Consider the following 21,195-nt stretch of genomic DNA (forward strand, 5'->3'; position numbering starts at 1 on the left):
CCTCGCTCTGCCGGAAGGAGGCTAACTTCTGAAGAATTGGCTGAAGTGTCATTTCTTTAGAGAAGTCTTCTCTGACACCAGATTTCAATGAGCTCATGTTACCAACCACCCCCCCCCCCACCATCACCACTTTTCCTTTTATTGCTCTGATCCCAGTTTGTTATTCTTTCTTCCTTTGGGTGGTCATTTGCTTACATCTCTCCCTCCACTCTCTCTTAAGTTCCATAAGGGCCGAGGATAGTGCAATTCCCCCCTCCCCCATAATTTTTAAAAATGTTAAATCCCTGATATCTGGCTCTCTCTATTTCTATGTATCTATATTCACATGTATTTGTAGATGGACAGCCATAGGTGGATATAACATGTGTATTTATTAGAATACAATATACATATAGTTCACAAATTAACACATTTTTACAAATAGATGCTCTCATGTTGCCAGCACCCAGATCAAGAAGCAGAGCGTTCTGAACACCCAGTAGTTTCTCTTCTGCTCCTTCTGGTCACTCCCTTAAGACAATTATTCTTTGCACTCTTCATTGTGCATTAACTTTGCCTGTTTTTGAGCTTTGTATAACTGAAGTTGATGACATGTACTCTTAAATCTGTGGTTCCCAGGTGGTGCTAGTTGTAAAGAACCTGCCTGCCAATGCAGGGGATGTAAGAGTCGTGAGTTCAATCCCTGGGTCAAAAAGATCCCCTGGAGGAGGGCATAGCAACCCACTCCAGTATTCTTGCCTGGAGAATCCAATGGACAGAGGAGCCTGGCGGGCTACAGTCCATAGGGCCAGTCGTAAAGAGTTGGACATGACTGAAGCGACTTGTGCATGTACACACTCTTAAATGTGGCTTCTTTTGCTCAAAAGTATGAGTGAGAGATGTATCTATGTCGCATGTGTCCTAGAGCCCCTTTTCCTTATTGTATCACAGTCTATTGTCTGAATATACCAAAATGTACTTATCCATTGTGCTACTGATAGACAGTGGGGTCGTTGACTGCTCAGGGTATGACAATGCTGCTATGAGCATTCTTTGGCCTGTCCTCTGGCAGACATATGCACTGATTTCTCCTGGGTATGTAACCAGGAGTGCAACTGCGGTCACTGCAGCAATTTGGCAACGATGGATTTGACAAAACATATGTTTTCTCATATGTTTGTCATATGTTTTGTCAAATCCATGGTTGCCAAATTAAGGAAAAAATGCAAGAATTTACATATTATAGGAGGAGCCCTTTCCTCTATTTCTGATGAGGAGTCTGCCAGAGTTCCCGGCTTGACTTTAGTCTCTTTTTCACTAAGTGTTTATGGACTGCAAAGATTCACAAAGATAGATGGATACAAATTGGCTGTCACAGAGCATGGAAGGAATTTACAGGGAGAGGGGTATCCAGAGGTGCAAGGGCTCTTTGTTGGCAGGGCACTGAGGAGAGCTGATCTCAGCCCCAAAGAGTCTTCTGGGCTGAGACCTGTCCAGCCTCCTCCCACTGTCCACCCCTTCTCCTCTCCTTCTTGGCCCCCTGCCTTTCTGCCTGTCCTCGTATTCTGGAGGGAATAGGTTCCACAGATGAGTTTGCAAACCTCTCCATCATTTGTCTCCCAGGACTGAAGTTTCTCCCCAGATCCTGCTGCACTCAGATCAGCAGGGTTAGAAGGTGAGAGACTCATTCAGAGGGGGCTGATTGTTATGTATGATTGAGGGCTAGCAGGGGGCACTGGCCTGATTCAGAATTAGGATTTGAGTAGTGGCAGAAAGAGCTATGTGCTCCAGACTATGTCCCCCTATGGTGGGACAGTGACAAGCTCCATTCTGACTTCTCTCCTCTTTCATTAAGCTGCAGCCCTGCTATCACACCCAACCCTGGCGGCAAAGGTGTCACTAGCACCAGAGCGTGTAGATCCTAATTGCTCAGAAGCCAGGATGGAAGCCCCTGCAGTGGTCCAGCTGAGGGGTGGGCTGCCACGGAGAGAGAGGTTAGACGTGATGGACTCTGGGTTTAGGCAGGGTGGATGGGATTTTCTGAGGGACTGGATATAGAAAGAGGTCAGTGATGAGTCTGAAGCTTGGGGTCCACACAAGTGCCTGCATGGCGACCACCTCCTGGGGTGAGAACTCAGCTCGTTCAGTTGGCTGCTGAGAGGTGGTCCAGAAGAGGGGTGACCACTGAGCCAGGGGATGGGAACAGGCGGAAGGGATGGATTTGAAAGGAGTCAGAGGTCAATTGGACAGCACTTGGGAAGGGGGCAGATGGACTCAAGGGGAAACTGAGTCAGTTCGGCATGGAGCATCATGTTCCCTTCCTTCTGCTTAACCCTAAGCCCCACCTTTATCTCCCCGGATCCCACGTGAGGCTTTGTCTAGCCATGCTGATGGCTTCCTGGCTTCCCTAGGGCATCTATAATGTGGCTGCAAGCAGAGCCCTGAGGGACGCTGTGAGCAGATGGCAGGGAGCCTGGCTGGCACCGCATTGCTGAGGGTAGATCTTGTTATTCCATCTACAGATTCAAATGCTTAACCTCCTCCAGAAATATTCTTGTAGAAACACTGGGAAGAATAATTTTATCAGCTATCTGGGTATCCCAGACTCAGTCAAGTAGAGACATAAAATGAACCATCTCAGTTGGTAAGCACCTATCCCCCAGGCTCTCACTGCTTCCAAGAAGACACAAGATAAAGACTGGAGGAGCTCCTGTTCAAGCAGATGGATGCCCCTAAAGCACTGCTTGAATTTATTATCTTCCAAAACACTCCTCCATCATGCTTGAGGATTGGTTGGAGTGGGTAGGAGAGTCAAATAATGAACATTGGAAATTTAATAATTAAAATTTTAAGTCTGATCTATTGAAGCATACTTTATATTCAGTAAAATGTACCCTTTTCAGACCTATAGGATAATAAGTTAGGACAGTTGTATAACCACCACCATAAATGAAATACAGAGCATTTCCTTCTCCCTGGGGTCTCAGCACAGACAGCCTCCCCCAGCCTGCAGAAGGCTCTGCCTCAAACAGTGCAAATACCCCTAAGATGACCACACTGGTGGGTACTGAATGTCTGACTGCAAGGACAGTTCTCTTCTAGACGGGAAGCACTGAGTGAGGGCCAGTTGAGGATGGATTGGCAGGTGCCCGACATGTAACTAAGTCCCTGGGATGACTGAGACTGGAGTCTAGAGGAGAAACTGGGGATGAACCCGAGCTGGGTGTGGATGGGGGGGTAAGTAGCGGTGGGTGCAAAACCAGAGAGCAAAGGAAAACTCAGCGTCCAACATGGAGTCCCATGGGTTCTTCGGGCTGGGCACTCACTGGCCAAAGTGTCAGGAGTATCTCCTGACTGAAGGAATATGGACTGGGATAACGAAAGAGGGGACACAGTGGGGGCGGTCTGATGGCATTGCCAGCTTGTAGATCCCAGGCAGTGTGTGTGAGTGAGTATACATCTGTATTTGGAGACCATGGTGAGGTGCTTGTCCATCTCCAGACATCCTAGCTGACTCACACTCTAGGTGGAGAGCCTTAAAAGCTCCTCTCTTTGTGCATGTGGGAAACCACACCACCACCCCCCAACTGAAGCCCCTGCTGCAGCCCAAGCAGCGGGTGCTGGGGGCTGACATCCCAGCCGGGAGCTCAGCTCATGCGTCACCCAGGCTGGGGCAGCCGCGCATTCTTAGACACTCTATGTCATGGAAAGAAAGGTGAAATTCTCCGTCTGCCTCACTCGGCAGGCATCACCACTCCAGCAACAAAGGTGGGGGCTTTGCTGGTGGTGAGAGACTCTTTCTCCTCTTGGGGGGTGGGGAGAGTCTTTCAGATTCCAGAATCGATGGTGGTATTAAGTTCGAGGAATTTTTCAAATCATCATCCTGCAGAAGCCTCTGCGAACCACCCTGCAGTACATGATTCTCATAGAGACTTAGTTGGAGGAGAGAGACACACTTTCTTCCCATCGCTGTCTGCTTTAACGGATGAACATGCTGAAACCTCCATCCCCAGTGTGTACCAGGTGTGTGTGAGAGAGAAAGAACTGGGGGCACAGTCGCCAAGGTCTTTCCACGTGGGAGCTCACAGCCTCACAGGAGTGGGTTCCCAGGGAGTGAACAGCAGGGCCAGGGACTGGGAGGGGCCCTGGTGGCCAGGACTGGTCCTTGCTTCCACGGTCCCAATTCTACTTTCTCTGAGCCTGTGCCCTTCACAAATGACCATCTCAGCCTGTTCAGGCTGCGGTAACAGAAGTTCCATGACTGGAGTGGCTTGTAAACAATAAACATTTCTCTCTCAGTTCTGGAGGCTGGAAGACCAGGGTCACAGAGCCACAAGGTTGGGTGTATGGTGAGGTTCAGGGTTGGAAGCAGCTGGGAGGTCTGTGGGGTCTCTTTCTATAAGAGCACGAATCTTATGACGGCAGAGCCCTCATGGCCTAAACCCCATCTCCTAAATCCGTCGCCTTGAGGGCTGGGTTTCAACATGTGAATTTGGTGGGGAGGACACAAAATTAAGGTCATAGCAATGACTTTGCAATGCTGCCATCATGAGGTGGAGCCTGCTTGCTTGGATCTGGGCTGACCTTGAGGTTTGCTTTGTCTAATAGAAGGTGAAGAGTTGAGGGAGGCTGTGCCTGTCAAGAGGCTGTGTGTACAGCCCTCTTCTTTCTTAGAGCCCCGCTTCTTGGGTGTGAACAAGCCTAATCACACCAAGGCCTAATCTGCTAGAGGATGAGAGTCCAAGTGGAGAAGAGCTCAGCTGTTCAAGCTGAAGCTGTTCTAGACCAGTCAACAGCCAACCGATCCCGGACACAAGAAGAGTCGATCCCAGATCAGCAGCAGAGCTTCCTATAACCACAGCTGAGCACAGATTCATGGTTGTGCCCAGTCAAGAGCCGCAGGGCCACCTGGCTCACCAGTCTTCCTCCTGAAAGACCAGCCTCACCTCCCCTCCCCTTCCTCCAATGGGTCAAGCTTCCCCAAATACCTCATTTCCAGAAACTCTGTCAAAAGCCCCATGATGACAGCCCATCCCCAAAATAAAGCGTGTCTTTTACTTTCTAGTTAGTAATACTGCTATCAGCCAGCATTACTGCCTCTTGTCCTGTGCCAGGCATTGTTTCAAGTGCTTTCTGTCCATGAACACATTTGTCCCGCACAGCAGCCATATGAGTGCCCATGTCATAGGGTGAGTGTCCATGCAGGCCCTGAGTCACATGTTCTACACTTGAGTCCTGACTCTGTCCATGTCTTGGCTGTATAATCTTCTGCAATTTACTTTCCCTCTCTGTGCCTCAGTGCCCCATGGACAATGACAGCATCTACCTCAGAGTATTGTTGTGAGGAATAAATGAGTTAAATCATGAAAGTCTTATGCCTGATGCATAAAGAATGCAGTTAAGTGTTAGGATTATCACTTCCATTTTTAAGATGAGTTATTAAATAACCGAGGGGCTGAGAGGTTAAGGAACTTTCCCAGGGTTCCACAGCAGGTCAGTAGTTATGATATTGTTTCTGCAGCATATCACAGGTAAAATCTTGTGTAGATTGGTTCTCACTGCAGCCTGATGAGGTAGATTGTTTCCATCACTTTATGGGTGAGACACCTGAGGCTCAGAGAAGGGAAGCAACTTTCTCAAGGTCACACAGCTGACTTGAGGGAGAGCTGGCTCTCTTGTCTGACATGGTTTCTTTATACCAAGAGGTTGACCCTACACCTCCCCTCAAAGCTGCTATTAGGTCAGCCTAGTGTAATGGCAGAACCCCGATCATAGCCTTATGTCTGAGCCCTGACCAAGCATTTTCCCTCCTCCCTGCTTTCTCCCCACCTGCCCCGCCCTCCCCCCACCCCGGCCAGGGAACCCCTGGGTGTAGCTCTCGTGGGCTGCGGCTCCCCAGGGCCACCTATAGTCTTGGTTCTGTAACTCTATATCTAGCTCTCTCTCCTCTACACCAAGCAAGGCCTTGCTGGTTGGCTTTCCCATGCCATTTCTGGGTGATTGGCAGTGGCTTCCTAGAGTTCTATGTTAAGGATTCTGAGGCCATGTGGCAAAGAGGTCTGTGATTGATTTGTTATGTCTGCTGTGGGGGCAAGAAAGGCAGGGGCAGTATGTATGGCAAGTGTGTTTGCCACTGATACCCAACCCTCCATTAGTTTATTGTGAGCTACAGAACATCTGTTTTCACTCATACTCTTTCTCTAAGTCACAGCGTTATTGTCATATCTTCCAGGAAGCCTTCCTTGGTTACCTGAGTCCAACAACATCGCCTGCTTCTGTGCTCCTGTAGGTGTCCTCTCCTCTTGCACTTAACCTTGTTGGACTATAACCATCTGGCTGATCATCGTGTTCACCATTAACCTCGAGCTCTGTGAGCAGAGACCATCACTAGCTGCTTCACTGTGGTATTCCTAGCACCTCAGAATGATGCATGGTGAACACAAAGTTAAATAAATATGCAATGGATGAATGCAGGCATGAAGGAAGGAATATGGTGCTGAGTTCAGAATGGCTTCCCATGTCTCTGTCGGAGGCTTGCTTTCTCACTGAGCCACGCTTTCTGTGTTTGTCATTGGCCAGAGTGAGGCTCCTGACTTTCTGGAAGCACAAGAAATACTTAGTGCCTGAAAGGGCCCCCTTGTAGCAGCTGCTCCTCTCTCCCATCCCCCTGACCTCAAAGCATCACCTGTTGGAGGCAGCAAGAGGTAGTGCAGTGATGTTTACAGCATTTCACCGACCATTTCATGGGGAGAAGTACATAGCCACATCTTTGCCGTGAATATTTGTTTTCCTGATACCACTATAAGGGGCTAGTTGTGGAAAGGGCTGGTCTGTTGGGCACCTCTGCAGCTGAGGAAAGGATGGGGCTGCTGAAAAAGATTTGAGGAAGAGAGAGATGCAAGGTGCTTCTCCCATCTTGCAGAGGGGAGGAAAGGCAGTTGGGGAAGAGTGGGTGGTAGGGGAAATCAGGAAGGAAATAAGTCTGTCCAGAGATTAGTGTGTCTGAGCCTTTATTCATTCATTCTCTCATTCATCCACTTGACTTATCTTTCTTTCCTTTTTTTTAAATTGACTTTGAAGTTTAATGACTAGCTCAGGGACAATCACTACATTTGCATATTTATAGAAAATCAGTACCAGCTAGATTCATTATGCATCAAGTAGCAGTTTACTTAACATAATGATTTTTCACTTATTACTTTATCTGGTATTTATCCATTTAAATGTTTAGTGAAGAGGAGGTGAGGAATTCATTAATAATGCCCCTCACTCTTCACTCTTCTTTTTTTTTTAATTGTTCGTTTTTAATTGAAGGATAATTGCTTTACACATTGATTCCATTTCTGCCATACCAACATGTATTAGTCATAGGTGTTTACAGGTCCCTGACACCTCTTTCTTGTGTACCCACTCTGTGCTGGGCACATGCTAAGCATTCCTGTTACCATGGAGAACAAGGTGAACATCATCCCTGCCCCTGGCAGCTTACACTCCATCCAGATGGACACGCTATGTAAAGATAAATGTGAGAATTCTCCCAGGAGGGTTTGGGTGGGTGGGGTGAGTGCAGGGGATGCAGGAATGGAGAGGAGACAGAAGTTGCGGCCAGTTATGCTTGCTCAGCACTTTTTCTTCTTTTTCCAGTCTAGCATCCTGCTTCCCTTTAGGGGAGGAATCTCTTTCCACCCTTGTGCAGTCATGGTGAATTAAACCAAAGCGCCTGCCCCTCCTCAGCCACTCAGTTCCTCCCTCTCTTGGGACTTTGAATTTTGAACCCAGTGATGCAAAAAATATAACCCAGCAGTTGGGGAGCATTCATGCCAGTGGCAGAGTCCTGCTGATGCTGTGAACCCTTTCTGCTATTTAAACCCATAGAACTCCCTGGTTACTATGATTAAGAATAAATAGCCAGATTTTCCTTTGATTCTGTGAATTATCTGATAAGCTTCAAGAACTTCCTTTCTTGTGTAAGCTAGCCACTGTCAGCTCCTATTGCATGCCACCAAAGACCTCTGATTGCTTCAGTTGCCCTCTTAGGCCCTGCTCATATACTTCCTGGTGTCAAGGTCAATGGTTCTGACAATGCCGACCCAGAGCAGGGCCTCTAAACATTCTCATTACTTCTCTCCACATGTTTTGAAAACTCCATAGACTCCTCATAGGATTTTTTTTTTTTTTTCTGAATTGTGCTTTAGTGCAAGGATTAGCAAAATTTTTCTGCAAGGGGCCAGATAGAATGTATTTGAGTCTGGGAGAGCTGAATGATGTTTTAGTTTTCTATGCTGAGTAACAGCTTATCACAAATGTATTAGCCTTAAACAACACATATTTATTATCTCTCAGTTTCAGTTGACCAGGACCTGGGCATGGCTTAGTTGGGTCCTCTGCTGAGGGTCTCATAAGACTGCAGTCAAGTGAATGACTGGGCTTCGTTCTTATCTGGGAGTTCAACTTGGAAAGAAGCTACACTCAAGTTCACATGGTTTTTGGCAGAGTTAAGTTCCTTGCGGCTGTAGGACTAAGGCTCTCAGCTCCTAAGATCCCCTGCAGTTCCCTGACATGTGGCCCTTGCTATAGGCAATTCACACCATTGTTTGTTGGTTTTTCAAGACCAGTAAGAGTCTAAGTCTCTCTCTCTCCATTCTGTTTAGACAGAGCTTTACACAGAGTAACATAACCTGTCACCTTGGCCTTATAATGTAACCCACCAATCAAGGGAGCAGCATCCCATCACCTTTGCTGTAATCGATTGGTCTGGAAGCTAATCACAGGTTCTACCCACACTCAAGGGGAGGGGACTTTACAAGGCTATGACTCATTGAGGGGCAATGTCTTCGGGTTTCTTAACTTTGTAACATCTATTTAACTCTGCCTTTATAGTGCAGAAGCAGCCATATACAATATGTAAGCAAATGAGCATACCTATGTTCCAATAAAATTTATTTACAAAAACAAGGTGAAGGCCAAGTTTGGCTCATGAATTGAGTTTCTCTGATTTTTACAGTAATATTGGTGGTCTTTACCAAGAGGGTTTTTTTTTAAAATATAACAATATTATTCACTATTTCATTTAACATTCTTTTTATGATAAATCTTAGAATGAATTTCTTTCTAGTAGCTGTGTTTTTCTTGAGTAATTGGCTGGTTTTAATCTTAGGAACATTATGATTTATAAAAAAAATATTGAAGTAAAATATTATGGCAAAAATATGTGAAACACTGATTTTTGAATTTGATCAGGTTTCCTTCTTCAGTGTGGTTGCTAGGAATCTCAGAGCCAAAGTACAACCTTCTATACCAAACATAAAGGATTCTACTATATGCATTTTTTCTATATTTTCTTTTTTCCTAGTGCCATTTATTGTTCTAATCTTGATTTCTCTTCTTTTGCTGGCATAATCTGTGTCTTCTTGCTGCATTGAATGTGTCAAAATCTTAAATCATCCCTCTGTAAGGTGGGGAAAATGTTTTATAAAAGCAAAAAGAATCATCCTTTAGTATATATATTGCATTTAAATATGAATAATCCCTGTATCCAGGCTAGAGTGAATAACAATTCAGTGGAAGGACATTCAGGTTCTTCTCTTATTGATATTAAGCCTGAGGAGAGAGTTGAAAAATTTCTTCTCCAGGGAATATTGCTGGGTTCTTCTTATTTATTCTAAGCCTTGATTTGGAGGAGATTAATACCAGCTCATGGACAGTGCAGACTGCCCTGTGCTGCACCTGGGTGGGGCTGGGCTGAGGGATACTGGCTCTGTGTTTCTGGACCCATGAGATCACGAGCTGTATCCTACAAGGGTGCCATTGTACCTGGCGCCTCACTGGTGATTTCACATCTGGGCCATCTCCCTCCAAGATTTCTTGCTGCCTGGGGAAGGCAGCTGTAGAATGGTTCTCTGATGAAATCATCAGGCCCAAATGGCAGCTGTCAGCCTCAACCTGCATACTCAGGTCCCAGGCTCGTCTTCTGGGGTGGACGTACTGAAGGACAAGACGGCTGCCTCAGTCAGCAGCAGTGATTCTGGGCCTCTTGGCCCAAGAGGCCTGAGGTTACCTAGCTCACATGACCTTCCAGAGAAACCTGGCCCTTAGAACTGGGTTATGAGACAAGCTTTCTGATGCCAAGGATTTTGGCTTCCCTTCTTCCAAGCCATGAATACCCCAGAATCTTGGGATTTTTCTTGGGGGCAATGTGTGCATCCAGCAAATATGTACTGATTGGTCTAGAGAGGTAGGGTAGCATGATGGTTAGGAGAAAGTTCTCTCAAGTGCTCTCAAGCTGCCTGGTTTGAACTTTACCTCTGACCCCAACAGCTATGAGACCTGGACACATTTACCTGGCCTCTCTTTGCTTCCTTACATGGGAAATGGGGATTAAGACAGATGTTGACTCTGTCTTAAGTCCATGCTTTCTCTTCCCATTTACCCTCCTTGGGAGAAGCTAGCTACCATGCCATGAAGGTACTCAAGCACCCTAATGAACTAATGCATGTGGTAGAAAATCTGAACTTTCTGCCAATGGCCATGCAAGTGAACCAACTTGGAGGTACGTCCTTGAGCCCCAGGTAAGCCTTCAGATGACTCCAGCCCATGCCTGCATCTGGACCATAACCTCATGAGAGACCTTGAGCAAGAATCTCATAGTTAAAATATTTCCTGTTTCCTGATTCTCAGAAACTGTGCAAGATGATGAATATTGGCTGTATTAAGCCACCAAGTTTTGGCAATAATTTGATAGGTACAGAGCTTCCCTCGTGGCTCAGGTGGTAAAGAATCTGCCTGCAATGAGGGAGAACTGAGTTTGATCCCTGGGTCGGGAAGATCCCCTGGAGAAGGGAATGGCAACCCACTCCAGTATTCTTGCCTGGAGAATTCCATGGACAGAGGAGCCTGGTGGCCTACAGTCCATGGGATTGCAAAGAATCGAATGCGACTGAGCAACTAACACTTACACTTTCACTTGATATGTACTGATAACTAATATGGATTTTTTTTTTTTTTCTATCTTCAAGGCAGACTTGGTTTCTGCCATCATGGAGGTTAAGTTCTAGTTCAGTTCAGTTCCGTTCGGTCACTCAGTCGTGTCCAACTCTTTGCAACCCCATGAACTGCAGCACGCCAGGCCTCCTTGTCCATCACCAACTCCCGGAGTCCACCCAAACCCATGTCCATTGAGTCGGTGATGCCATCCAACCATCTCATCCTCTGTTGTCCCCTTCTCCTCCTGCCCCCAATCCCTCCCACCATCAGGGTCTTTTCAAATGAGTCAGCTCTTCGCATCAGGTGGCCAAAGTATTGGAGTTTCAGCTTCAACATCAGTTCCTCCAATGAACACTCAGGACTGATCTCCTTTAGGATGGACTGGTTGGATCTCCTTGCAGTCCAAGGGACTCTCAAGAGTCTTCCCCAACACCACAGTCCAAAAGCATCTATTCTTCAGTGCTCAGCTTTCTTCACAGTCCAACTCTCACATCCATACATGACCACTGGAAAAACCATAGCCTTGACTAGACGGACCTTTGTTGGCAAAGTAACGTCTCTGCTTTTTAATATGCTGCTAGTGGGGCATAGAAATGAGAAAGCTAACAACTACATTGCAGAGTGAAAAGTGCTATAAAAGCCCAGGATGGGGAAGGAGTCTATAGGAGAGCTGGATGTGGTTTGAGGCTGATGGCCATTGAGGGAGGGGCCTACAGCCAGCAACATCTAAGTTGCAACTTGAAGAAAGAGCAGAGTTAGTCACGCGAGCAAAGGAAATGGGGAAGGGCATCTAAGGAGAAGGAACAGCATGTGCAAAGGCCTGGAGGTGAGCAATGGCAAGTAGGGGCAGGGGTTGGAAAGGGGCCAGATGACACTGGTTCTGGGCTCCATGATAATGAAGTTTGGGCTTTGAAAAGTTTTAGTCAGGATAAGATTTGCATTTCTTTCTTTCTTTGACTGCGCTTGGTCTTAGTTGCAGCACTTGGGATCCTCAGTCTTCATTGTGGCACATGAAATCTTCAGCTGTGGCATGTGAACTCTTAGCTGCAGCATGCGGGATCTAGTTTCCTGACCAGGGACTGAACCCAGGCCCCCTGCATTGGGATTGCAGTTAGCCACTGGACCACCAGGGAAGTTTCAAGATTTGCATTTTAAGAAATATCAGTCTGACTATGCATGAAGAATAGTTTGGGGTAGGATTAGAAAAAAAAAAAGGAACCTAACTATTATTTCTATTTACTTGTTCTCTGATGGCATTATGAATTACCACACATGTACAGAGTCAAAAAAAAAAAAATAGAAATCACTTTGAATATGTTGAATATGACTGTCTTTATTTAAAATAATTATGTTATTCCAAAAAAAGTGTAATAGGATAGCATGGTATATTTGAATGTACCTTAATTGATTTAAACTATCTCCTGTTGATGGGTGGTGAGATTAGTTTTTATTTTTCACTCTTGTACATACTACTAGGGTTGATGTGAGAAGGTCTCCAAGAATCTTGCAAGGCGAGTTTTATTTTCTGGTGGGAAGGAATGAAGCTGCATGTCAGCGCCAGAGTATAGAGCAGAAGTGGTAGATTGAGCCCCAACCACCCAGCATATTGGTGACATCATCTCTCATATTTTCTGAGACATTCCTGATTCAGAACATTCCACTTCATTGGGGCCATATATCCTGAGTTTTTGTTTGGAAATATCATCAGCCCTCCATGCCATGAACTTCACGCTTCAGCAACCCTTACTGGCTTCCCACATCCCACACCTGCACTGTGGTTCTACTTCCCTGCCTTTGCTCATTCAGGGCCCTCTGCTGGGAATGCTTGCCCCTCCTCTTTGTCCATCTACTTCCCTTTCACCGTTCTTCAATATCTCCTCCAAGAAGGTTTTGCTAATCTTCTCCTACCCCAGACTGGGTTTGGATCTTCTTCATGTAGTCATAGTGTCTTGTGCTTACTTCTTTAACTGAACTTAGCCTTTTATGGCTCTCCCCACCCCTCAAGGGCAAAGGATCATGGATTAGAAACCAAAGCAAAACAAACTCTTATATAGTGACTGGAATATTTGGGGCATTGAGCAAAATTCTATTGAAAGGATAAATGAATCAATGAGTCCTGGTGGAAAAGATGAGTAAATGAATTGTTCTAGGGCCAGGGTTTTGCTGGACAAAACTAGCCTCTCTGGACAAGGAAGCTGATATTGCCAAGAGGGCTGAAGTGGTTGATGATGGAGTGTGTGCTGGACAGAAAGAAAGTGAAGGCAGAAAGGCTGGTAGATTGAACACAGAGGAAGCAAGGACTAGAGGGTTCTGTGGATTTGAAAGACAGGTGTGGTGAGAGTAAAGCCAGCACTGGGTTGATTGGTAGTGGTTCTTAAACTCATCTGTGCATGAGTATCATCTAGGGAATGTGTAAAAAGTACAAATTTCTGAGGATGTCTCTTAGTGATTCTGAACCAATAGGTATGAGGTGAGATCTGGGATCTATATGTGTAACAAATATCCCAAGAAGTTCTCATTTGAGTGGTCTGTGTACCACCTTTGTTTAATTTCTGAAATATGAGGCTTTGGGCAGAAAGTGAGTTGTCTGACTTTTGGACTTCAGCTATGGAGCCATCCTTCTGAAGCCCGTGTTCAGATGTGGCCACAGGAACGTGTGATTGGAGCAGGAATGCGGTAGGTGGAGATGAAAATCAAGGGCTGGAATAGATTATCTATGGCACAGTTACCCGGAGGGCTTAGGGAGATGAAGGAGTCAGCACCTTGGACCAAAGTCTTCTATGAATGAAAGGGAGTCTCCAGAGGGGTGGGAGATGATCTCCAGGTTGGGGTGGAAATTTGACAAAATAATAACTACAGTTCTTGGCTGTGAAGGCCATTGTGAGCTGTGGAGAGGGGCCTGACTAGAACTGATTGGAAGAGAGGGGGATACATTGGAATTGTAATGACTTGTAAAATATATCCCAACCCTGTCTGCTTCTCTGTGTTGTCACTACTTCCACTCTGGTCCATACCACCATCTCCCTTCCGCTGCAGCTGCAGTGGCCACCTTAGGGGTCTTTCTGCTTGACCCGGCCCCTCCCAGCCCATCCTTTGCTAGTAACCAAAGAGATCGCACTAAGAGTGAAATCAGATCATAGCCCTCTCCAGCGTTAAAACCCTCACACGGCTTCTCATTACTCTTTCAAAAAGATCCCCCACTCCATCCTGTAGCTTCAGTGGTTCTTGAACCCAGGTCCCCACCTCTCACCTATAGCTGTCTCTTCCGCTCCTCCATCATGTCTGTGTGTTGCTGGAACAGACCGAGCTCTTCCCCGTCCCACAGTCTTTGCACTGGCCATTTCGCTGGCCTTAAATGCTTTCTCCCATTTTGCCACGTCTTGCTCTCCCCGCATTCAGAGTCCGAGTGACCTTGCAATCTGGGGCCAACTTGTCTCCCACCCCAGTTGCTGTCACACAATCCTGCTTTGTTTTCCTCAGAGCATGAACCACCATGTGAAGTTACATGTACATGTTCACGTGTTCATTCTCTGTTTATCCCCACAAGAATGTCAACTCCATGGAAGAAGCCTGCTGTCTGCTTTGTTTGATTCCGTATTCTCTGCACTGAGAATAGAGCCAGGCTCAATAAAGATTCACTGCTTTGAAAAAACATCAGCAACAAAAGTAGAACATGTCTAAATGAAAATGGTAAGTCCATGGAGAAGTGGAGAGTCAGGTGATTATGCTCCATGCAATATTTGTAATCCATCGGCTCTTAGAAGAAAGCTACGTTCTCTTCTGATAAAACTAGACTTAGAGGAAAAACTTGTTAAAAGATATGAAGGCTTGATTCAGGATGGGAAGGCCTTAGAGCACATGTCTCCAATCAGGTCTCCATCAGGGAAATTAGAGGGAAGGGACATGACATATAGTGGACACTTACAAAGGGCCCAGGCTGTGCTGGGGTCATGAAATAAAGGCACTTATTGTGGATTTACAGGGTGGCACCATGTGGCTCAGGGGTAAAGAATCCACCTGCCGAGCAGGAGATGCAAGTTTGATCCCTGGGCTGGGAAGATCTCCTGGAGAAGGAAATGGCAACCCGCTCCAATATTCTTGCCTGGGAAATCACATGGACAGAGGAGCCTGGTGGGTGATGTCCACAGAGTTGCAAAGAGTTGGGCACAGCTGAGCAGGCACCCATTGTGGGTTTACTGGGTGGAAGCATTCCAGTTACACGGGACATTCTTTCCATCCTCACAGTGACCCTCCAGGGCTGGCTCTGCTGTGGACCCATAGTACAGAAGAGGAACCGAGGTCTCAAGATGAGCACCTGCCTGAGAAAGCACCGCTGGAAATGACTGGAGCTCAGATTTCAATCCTTTTTTCTCCTTGATTTTAAAGCTCGATATTATATAGTCTTACATGTAACATACATAGCTGCCATGAATTGCATGTTCACAAGGGCCAGGCCCAGGGCTAAGGCTTTAGGTAAAGGCATGTTTATCAACCAAGACTGAAATCTAAATCCTCAGCCGCTTCTCACCTCAGGCCACATGGCCTACTGAATAGCTTGGCCATCCTCTGCCTTTGCTTTCTGGTTTATTATCCCAGGAGCAGAGATCAATACAGTCGTGTGACTGACTCATCTGTTACCAGCAAAATAAAGGCACCAGAAGGTTTTTGCTGATTTGAGAGGTGTAATGCTTTTTGCTCGGCATTGAAATGCTATGTTCCGTTTACAAGGATATTTTGGATACGTATGGCTTGCCTACTAATTATTTGATGCTTGCAGTGGAGTTATTTTTGGGTCCTGGAGTCAGAGAAAAATGGGGTCAAATCATGACTCTATCACTTATTAGCTGGGAGACAAAGCCTTTTGAGGCCTCTTTCACTATTTCTGCGTGTGGGGAAAACAGAAGTGGCCTGTGTCATACTAGTGGTGCTTGATTGTCATCACACACTTGAAGTGGTACCTGTAAAGTGCTCTCAGTATGTGTTAGCTATTGGTAATATTTTTATCACCATTATTGTATCGAAACGAGGGCTGTTCTGGGCCAGACTGTAGGGGAGAGAGGCCTGGGAATAGGATGATGGGGAGGAGATTGTGTCAACTGCCTTGGAGGCTTTAAACGTTTAAGACCAAGGATCCTAACTGCTCACACTGCCTACATCTATAAATTAGCAATGGCAATCCTCTCTCTTGGGTGTAAAATTTAAATGAAAACACCTACAAGAGTAAAGATAATAATGCTAAAAATTTATAAACCTTTAATATGTTGTAAGCAGTGTTCTCAGACTTTCTTGTTTGTTGTTTAGTTGCTAAGTCGTGCCCGACTTTTTTGTGACCACATGGACTGTAGCCCGCCAGCCTCCTCTGTCCATGAGATTTCCCAGGCAAGAATACTGGAGTAGTTTGCCATTTCCACCTCCAGAGGATCTTCCAAACCTGGAGATGGAATCTACACTAACAGGGAGATTTTTACCACTGAGCTACCAGGGAAGCCTATTCTAAGACTTTAACATGCATTAACTCAGTAGGTCCAGAAGGCAAATAGTCTGAAGTTGATGCTGTTATAACCTCCATTTTGAAGATGAGGGACTGAAGGGGAATGTTTGTCTGGGATGTCACAGGGGTTCATTAAATATTCTTAGATAATGAGAACTTTCAGGATAAAAAACTTTTCTTTATCCTGCCTACCTCCTGGTACAGAATAAGTGCTCAGTGTTTTCATTGCTGAATAAGTGATATAGATCAGAGGTTGACTGACCTTTTCTGTGAGGGCCCCATAGCAGCTATCTTGGGTTTTGTGTTTTAAACACAAACTATGTTGGGTTTTAAGTTCTAACTTCTCAACTCTCTGTTGTAATGCAAAAGTGGCCATAGACTATGCAGAAATAAATTAGCATGGCTGTGTTTTGATCAAGCTATTTCTAAAAGCAGGTGGCAGTACAGATTTGGCTGTGGACTGTGGTTTGCCCCACCTTGATGTAGATGTTGAGAAACAGTACTGTTTATTAAATGCATCATCTTTGCTAGACTGTTCAAAATACCTTCATGCTCTATCTCCTGAGATACCAGTGAGGAAAGGGGACTCACTGGGTTTAAGTAACCTGTCCAGGTCTGCCAAACTGCAAATCTTAGATAAAGGAGATCATGTCAAGGATTTTGGAATGTGATCCAGACGAAAGTATAAGTCTAGATTCTTATTACTCAAAGTCTGGTCCATGGCCCAGCAGCCGTGGGATCACTGGGACCTCCTTCAAAATGCACAATGTCAGCTCCTAACTCTAATCTTAACACTGCTCCAACCTACTGAATCAGAACCTACATTTTCCATGTTTTATGTGGTGGATAATAGGTTTGTCTAAATTCAAACTGTACACTTAAGAAGACTGCTTTTTGGTATGTAAATTATAGCCCAATAAAGTGAATGAGACAAAGAAAAAAAGAATCTACATTTTCCTAAGCCTCTAAAGTAACTCTCATTCATATTAAAAATTGAGAAGTAAAACAAGACAAAGATCCAAACACTGTTAAATATCCTGAAATTTTTAGCTTTTCTAAGATAGCAAATCAGCATATGGTTAAGCTTTTTATTCACCTTGCAGGTGGATGTAAACTGACTGTTGGCATGTGGCTGATAGAGTAAGAGGCAGAAACACCTGTGAGGAAAGATACATTTAGACGCCAAATAGGAGCTGTATTGGAGAAGGCAATGGCACCCCACTCCAGTACTCTTGCCTGGAAAATCCCATGGGCAGAGGAGCCTGGTAGGCTGCAGTCCATGGGGTCGCTAAGAGTCGGACACAACTGAGTGACTTCACTTTCACTTTTCACTTTCCTGCATTGGAGAAGGAAATGGCAACCCACTCCAGTGTGCTTGCCTGGAGAATCCCAGGGATGGGGGAGCCTGGTGGGCTGCCGTCTATGAGGTCGCACAGAGTCGGACATGACTGAAATGACTTAGCAGCAGCAGGAGCTGTATTGTCTAACAGCTTTTGGAAGCTACTTGGAAAATGTAGCAGATAATTTAATAATCTTTAAGGTAAAGGCATTAGAAATATGCAAAGTGAGCTGGTTGGTTTTGCCAGATGGGGTCAGAACATGGTTGTCTACCCCCAGAGATGACAATTCAGGTTAAAATTGCTCAGAAGCTCCAAATCAGAGCCAAGCGTGTGGATGATCTATTTGAATTTTTTCTAGTGACTGTGACAGACCCAGTAGCCTCTGCATGGCCTCTGCTCCCTCTGGCTTAATGTGATTGACAATCAGGTTAGCACACAAAGGGCAGTGAGAAATCTCTCAGCTAAACAAGCTCCTCAACCTCCAGTCTCTAGAAGAATGTTGACTGACAAGGACACAATTAAAAAGGGATTGATTTATTGAGCTGGAAAGCTCCGTCTCGCCTAATCTCAGCATCTCTCTGCTTTGTATAATCACCATTTCCAAACAAGAGTCAGCCTCCACAAATGAAACCCTTGTGGTCACCAGGGAGCCAAAGATGCTCTTAGTTACTGAAGGTAGCTCAGCCCTAGACGCTCATAAAGAAAAACCACATGAAAGAAGTCCTCTCCTGCACCAGGTCCTGGATAAGGATCTGGAATTCAGCAGGGAAGGATGATCTAAACAAAAAGTAAGTGGTGGTCATGAAAACTGCGAACCTTGGCCCAGGACGGAACTGGGTTAAAAAGAGTAAATGGGCAAGGAGCCTTATTTTTGCCTTTCATATAATGAAACTGTAAATTTCTGTTAGAAATCACAGGGTCATCAAATGTCTGGAATGTTGATGGGGATGCCCGTGGGATTCAAGGGGAAAAAATAGTCTGAGGATTTGAATTCATTGTTCCCTTTGAACTGTTTCATTGAACTGATGCGGTTGAATCTCAGTTATGCGTGTGCAAATAATTATTTCTAATTGTTGGGATTTGAGGTTCACCCCATAAATAGCACCTCTCTTTTTCACCAGAGTTATGAACTGGTTGAGGACTAAAACAAAAGTCTTGGCAGCTGGAGATTGAAATATAGCACCATCATTGTTACTGATGAAGTGGGAAATGTAAGTTTATACCTATGTGTTCTATGGACGGGTAGATTTCTTGCTACTGAGTCCCCAACCTTAGAAGACTTAACTCCCTCAGGCAGAGCAGCTCTGGACAGGCCCTTGGAAACACTGTACAAAGGGGCAGAGCAGAGCATGCTCTGGGTAGACAGGCTCTCTCCCAAGAGAAAATGTAAAGAAAGGAATGGGCTGTACATTCCTAACTCCTTTTTTCAAACTTGGAATAAAAATATCACTCTTTGCTGGGTCATAGAAGGAAATGGCAACCCACTCCAGTGTTCTTGCCTGGAGAATCCGAGGGATGCCGTTTATGGGGTCGCACAGAGCTGGACACGACTGAAGCGACTTAGCAGCATGGTAGTTCTACTTTTAGTGTTTTAAGGAACCTCCATATTGTTCTCCGTAGTGGCTGTATTAATCCACATTCTCACTAACAATGGAAGAGGGTTCCTTTTTCTCCACACCCTCTCTTACTGTTTGTAGATTTTTTGATGATGGCCATTCTGTTCAGTGAGAGGACACGGAAACAACCTAAATGTCCGTTGACAGAGGAATGGATAAAGAAGATGTAGCTCATACATACAATGGAATTTTACTCAGCCATAAAAAGGGATGTAATTGGGTCATCTGTAGAGATGTGGATGGACCTAGAGTCTGCCACACAGAGTGAAGTTATATCAGAAGAGAAAAACAAATATTGTTTATTAACTCATGTATGTGGGATCTAGAAAAGTAGTTGAGATGTACATATTTGTAGAGCTGAAATAGAGACCCAGATGTAGGAAATAGACGTGTGGAAATGGTGGGGGAGGGGGGATGAATTGGGAGATTGGGATTGACATATATACACTACCATGTGCAAAACAGATAGCTGATAGGAAGCTGCCATATAGCACAAGGAGCTCAGCTTGGTACTCTGTGGTGACCTAGAGGCCTGGGATGTAGGGGGTGGGAGGGAGGTCCTAGAAGAAGGGGGTATCTGTATACTTAGAGCTGATTCACTCCTGTGTGCAGCAGAAACTAATACAACATTGTAAAGCAACGATATCCCAATTTAAAAAAAAAATCACTCTCCCCTGAGAGTCAGTGAAACAGAGAGAAACCAGGAATGAAGTGGGACCTCCTCCGTGTGGAAGGAATAGCTTTCAGTGAGGAAGAAGGGCAATTGAGAAAATAGGCTGAGAGGGTTGCACACCTGACCTGGGACACACAGCTAGGGGGCAGGGAGGCTTCAGGGCATACTCGGCTTTCCCTGGTTCTGGAGCCTGAAATGTGGACTAGGTTCAGCTCTATTTGTTGAATGAATAAAGTGAATGGTTGAGTGAAGAAGGCGACATTTGAGAATCATAGGTTGAGGAGTATGGTCAGGATCGGGGAGTCTGTGGAGCATTGTAGATCTTTCTCCCAACTCAGGGGCTGGCCCAGGGGATGGCTTGTCTGCATCTCCTGCCAGGCTAGGCCAAGTGCCTAGAGAGTGGGCTCTGGAATTGGCCCTACTGGCCCAGGAGCCAACACCAGCTGGCTGTTCTTGACTTGTCCACTTAGCCACCCCCATCCCCATGGGGTGGTCTCTGATTTTGTTCTAGATTGCCAGGGGATCTGCAGATTGGCCTTCCAGATGGCCAAGGGGACAAAGCCCCAGCCTCTCAGGGGTAGGATAAACCTATCTCTGCCCTCTCTAGAAATCTGACTCACAGATTAGGGAAAAGTGTTGCCAAGCAAGGCTGACATTCAACTTCCCCTATCTTGGTGGGGATTTCACAGTCTCATACATCTGATCACCATGGTTCCAGATATCCCTTCCACCCTGGGTATGAAACACAAAATGGGGTCCCCAGTGCCTCATTTTCCCTGCCTTGCTCTTCACATCTTGCCATTTATTCATCATCATTATTGGGGCAGTAGGGTTCCCTTTACTGGGGGTCCTTCCTCCAGGAGGGGCCCTTTCTCCTGGCCCAGAGCTCTGTTTTCAGCTTATCAGCTTTGCCACCTCCTCCCTCTTTTGCTGTCACACTGCCCCTCATGTGGACTTCTGATCTTAATCTCTTTCTTTGGAAACTTCTGTCACTTCCAATCTCCCCCAGTTTTCTCCCACCACCTCAGCTGTTTCTCCCAGCCCCCCAGCGCCTTCTCAGCTTTCTCTTCAAAGACATTGTGTGTCATTTTCTCCTTATTTGGTCCAATGTGA

Source organism: Capricornis sumatraensis, chromosome 4, assembly GCF_032405125.1.
Source record: "Capricornis sumatraensis isolate serow.1 chromosome 4, serow.2, whole genome shotgun sequence".
NCBI lineage: Eukaryota > Metazoa > Chordata > Mammalia > Artiodactyla > Bovidae > Capricornis > Capricornis sumatraensis.